The sequence below is a fragment of the Theropithecus gelada genome, chromosome 20 (assembly GCF_003255815.1).
Source record: "Theropithecus gelada isolate Dixy chromosome 20, Tgel_1.0, whole genome shotgun sequence".
NCBI lineage: Eukaryota > Metazoa > Chordata > Mammalia > Primates > Cercopithecidae > Theropithecus > Theropithecus gelada.
Genome location: NC_037688.1, coordinates 71408953 through 71413846, shown reverse-complemented (window position 1 = coordinate 71413846; position 4894 = coordinate 71408953).

Below are 4894 nucleotides of genomic sequence, written 5' to 3'. Positions count from 1 at the left end.
AGGCAGATCACTTGAGGTCAGGAGTTCGAAACCAGCCTTGTCAACATGGCAAAATGCTGTCTTTACTAAAAATACAAAAATTAGCCAGGCGTGGTGGCACATGCCTGTAATCCCAGCTACCCAGGAGGCTGAAGCAGGAGAATCGTTTGAACCCAGAAGGCAGAGGCTACAGTGAGCTGAGATCATGCCACTACACTCCAGCCTGGGTGACAGAGAGAGACTATCTCAAAAAACAAAAAACAAAACAAACAAAAAAACATTTTTAAAGGAAAGAAAAAAATAAATAAAACCTTTTGTACACCCATGTTCATAGCAGCACTAGCAGCACTATTCACAATAGCCAAAATGTGGAAGCAACCCAAATGTCCATCAATGGGTGAATGGATGAACATGATGTGGTTTATATCAGGTTGGTGCAAAAGTAATTGCGGTGTTTGCCATTGAAAGTAATGACAAAAAACGCAATTACTTTTGCACCAACCTAATACATATGCTATAGTCTAAATGCTTGGGCCCTCCGGCAATGCATATGATGAAATTCTAACCTCCACTGTGATGATGCATTAGAAGGCGGGGCCTTTGGAAGGTGATTAGGTCATGAGGGCAGAGCCCTCACGAGTGGGATTAGCACCCTTACAAAACAATCCCCTGAGAACAGGTTCATACCTTTTGCCATTAAAGATCCAACAAGAATTCTCCTTTCCAGTCTGTGAACCAAGAAATAGGCCCCAGCAGACTCTGGATCTGCCAGCACCTTCATCTTGGACTTCTCAGCCTCCAGAACTGTAAGAAATAAATTTTTGCTGGGCGCAGTGGGTCACGCCTGTAATCCCAGCACTTTGGGAGATCCGCGGTGGACAGATCACCTGAGGGAAGGAGTTCAAGACTAGCCTGGTCAACATGATGAAACTCCATCTCTCCTAAAAGTACAAACATGGACCAGGTGTGGTGGTGGGTGCCTGTAATCCCAGCTACTCGGGAGGCTAAGGCAGGAGAATCACTTGAACCCGGAGGCAGAGGTTGCCGTGAGCTGAGATTGCACTACTGTACTCCAGCCTGGGCAACAGGGTGAGATTCTCTCTTAAAAAGAAAAAAAAAAAAAAAAAGAAGAAGAAGAAAGAAATTTCTGTTGCTGATAAACTCCCTACTTTATGGTAGTTTGTTATAGCAGCCTGGATGGATTAAGATAACATACAGTGAAATATAATTCAGCCCTAAAAAGGAAAAGAACTCTGACACATGCGACAGCATGGATGTGCCTCAAGGACATTATGAAAAGTGAAATAAGCCAGACGTAAAAGGACACAGGCCGTTTGATTCCACTCACAGGAGGTACCTGGAGAAGTCAGATTCAGAGAAACAGAAAGTGGAATTGTGGTTGCTGGGGCAGGAGGGAGGGGAAATGGGAGTTGCTTAATGGGTGGAAAGGTTCAGTTTTGTAACATGAAAAGAGTTCTGGAGCTGCATGGCAGTTATGGTTGCACAACAATATAAAAATGTACTTAACACTCCTGAACTGTGACCTTCAAATGGTTCAGGTGGTAAGTCATATGTATATTTTATTACAATTAAAAATTTTCTTAGGCTGGGTGTGGTGGCTCACACCTGTAATCTTGTTGCATGATCCTTGGGGTTGCTTTTATGACCAGAAACCTCTGTGGCTGGTGGCATCTTTTGCCCGTTTTTTTTTTTTTTTGAGACGGAGTCTCGCTCTGTCACCCGGGCTGGAGTGCAGTGGCCGGATCTCAGCTCACTGCAAGCTCCGCCTCCCAGGTTTACGCCATTCTCCTGCCTCAGCCTCCCGAGTAGCTGGGACTACAGGCGCCCGCCACCTCGCCCGGCTAGTTTTTTGTATTTTTAGTAGAGACGGGGTTTCACGGTATTAGCCAGGATGGTCTCGATCTCCTGACCTCGTGATCCGCCCGTCTCGGCCTCCCAAAGTGCTGGGATTACAGGCTTGAGCCACCGCGCCCGGCCTCTTTTGCCCGTTTTGCTTGGGCCCGCCGGGCTAGTTCTGCCCACAGCCTGGCAGGCTGTGCTCAGCTCACACTACCAGCCTGGATCCCACATTGCTTGGGCAAGCCGGGTGTAGCCTAGTGAGGGGTATGTGAGTAAGTGCACATGGGGTCTGGCCACTGTGCACAGTCAGGCACACTGGCGGCTACAACGGGGCAGGGACCAGGTGCCGGCACAGGCGCCAGCTCTCTGCGAGGTTGCTGCTGGACCAGGTGCACCACAGGCAGCCTCCACGGCTGCCACCAGGGAATGCAGTGGTGCCTGGAAGCTGGGAGGCTCTAGGAACCACAGGGCCCCAAAGAGGGAGTCCTAGCCCTGGCTTGGGTTCCCAGGTCTGGGCTGCCTGAAGGACCGCAGATCTTCTCTACTTCTCTTCACCTACAACATGGCAAGCAAGGGGTGTGTTTCAGCCCTGTTTGTGTTACAGTTCCTTCAGGGCTGCCATTCGGCAGTTCCTGAGTTCTTGTCCTGCTTCCAAGAAGAATGAGGTACGCAGACAAGTGTAGGGCGAGCAAGGTGAAGAGGAACTTTATTGAGTGACGGAATTGCTCAGAGGAGGCCTTGGAGTTGGTAGCTCCTCTCTGCAGCTGGTCGACCTGACATCTGCTCAGCTCTGGCTAAGTCTGGTGTTTTTACGGGTCTTAGAGAGGAGGAAATGCACACCGAATGGTCCATGGGTGGCTGTGAGTGGGCCCAGAAAAGGCACCACAAGGTCCCACTCTGGTCTGTGGGACTGGCAGCCCGGCCCACAGCCTTCAGGTCCTCCCTGGCCTGAAGGTGGGGCCTCACCAGTGACCCATCCCCCTCCACCAAGGAACCTGTCTGCCTTTTGCTGCCATTCATGGGCCCAGGCTGTAGGTGCCAAGGGGTGCTTTCAGGTGAGCACCAAGCTATCCTCAGCTCCCCCTCAGCTTCCCTTCTATGCTTGTCAGTGCCCAAAGTCCAGAGGGGCCCGAGGCGGCAGGGGACTGGCATGTCAGCACTGCCCTGGGTGTTCACACCCGGCCGGGCTGTGACAGTGCCTGGGCTCAGCCCCAGCTTTGCTCCAAGATCAGAGTGGGCACCAATAGCAGGGAGAAGTCAGGCAGTGGGAGCAGGCAGTTCTGAGCCTGTGAGGCAGGGGCGCCTTCCTGGGCCACCAAGAGTGCAGGGCTGCCTGGGTCCACAGCTGCAATTTGGGCAGCTGCAGGTATGCTGGAGACAGGGAGTCTGTGGGGTGGGAGACCTGAGTCTGCAGCTGTGGTCTGGGTGGCTGCAGCTGTACCCAGGAGGGGGCAGGGCTCCTGCCTGCTCCATGGAGTGGGACGGCCAGGTCTGCAGGCACGACTTGGGCAGTTGTCGCTGCATCTGGGAAGCTCCCACCCCACCAACTCAAAAGGGGCGGGGCTCCCACTTGTCCCCACCTCCTGCCACCTCCAGAGAATGTGCAGCCCCAGCCACACCTCCCTGCTGCAGCTGGCGTGATGGCAGAGGCCGCTTCAGATGGGCCACCACTGCCATCAATCCTAGTACTTTGGGAGGCTGAGGCAGGAGAATTGCTTAAGCCCAGGAGTTCAAGACCAGCCTGGGCAACAGAGTAAGACCCTATCTCTACAAAAAATAAAAAATTAGCCAGGCATGGTGGCACACACCTGTGGTCCCATCTATCTGGGAGGCTGAGGTGGGAGGATCCCTTGAGCCCAGGAGTTTGAGGCTACAGTGAGCCAGTCCACCCCAGCCACTGCACTCCAGCCTGGGCAACAGAGCCAGACCCTGTCTCTAAAAAATAAAAAAGTAAACAAAAAGTTTTTAAAATTATTGGCAGGATGCGGCAGCTCACGCATGTAATCCCAGCACTTTGAGAGATCGAGGCAGGCAGATCACTTGAGGTCAGGAGTTCGAGACCAGCCTGGCTAACATGGTGAAACCCCGTCCTTTCTGAAAATTCAAAAATTATCCGGGCGTGGTGGCAGGCGCCTGTAATCCCAGCGACTCGGGAGGCTGAGGCAGGAGAATCACTTGAACCTGGGAGGTGGAGATTGCAGTGAGCCGAGTTTCCACCACTGCACTCCAGCCTAGGCAACAGAGTGAGACCCTGTCTTTAAAAAAAAAATTATTATGGTATGCAGTAAGGTCCACAAATCTTCAAAGGAATTGTACATGAGCACACACTCGTGTGGTGACCACCCAGACCAAGATAGAGAACAGTGCCAGCTTCCTGCCTATGCAGCCCCTGTTCTCCCTCCGCCCAGCTCCCTGGGGATCAGACTCTATCACCAGAGTCTGTTTCTGTGACCAAACATTATATAAACAGAATCACATGGTGTGTGCTTCTCTGTGCCTGTGCTTCACCGTGTTGATGTGTGCAATTGTTTCTTTGTTTTGTTTTGTAAGACTGGGTTTCACTCTGTTGCCTACGCTGGAGTACAGTGGTGTGATCATAGTGCACTGCAGCCCTGACTTCCTGGGCTCAAGTGATCCTTGCACCTCTGCCTCTCCAGTTGCTGGGACTACAGACACAGGCCACCACAGTGGCTGATTTTTTTTTTTTTTTTTTTGAGACGGAGTCTCGCTCTGTCACCCAGGCTGGAGTGCAGTGGCCGGATCTCAGCTCACTGCAAGCTCCGCCTCCTGGGTTCACGCCATTCTCCTGCCTCAGCCTCCCGAGTAGCTGGGACTACAGGCGCCCGCCACCTCGCCCGGCTAATTTTTTGTATTTTTTAGTAGAGACGGGGTTTCACTGTGTTAGCCAGGATGGTCTTGATCTCCTGACCTCGTGATCCGCCCGTCTCGGCCTCCCAAAGTGCTGGGATTACAGGCTTGAGCCACCGCGCCCGGCCGATTTTTTTAATCTTTTTGTAGAGATATGGTTTCACCATGTTGCCCAGGTTGGTCTTGA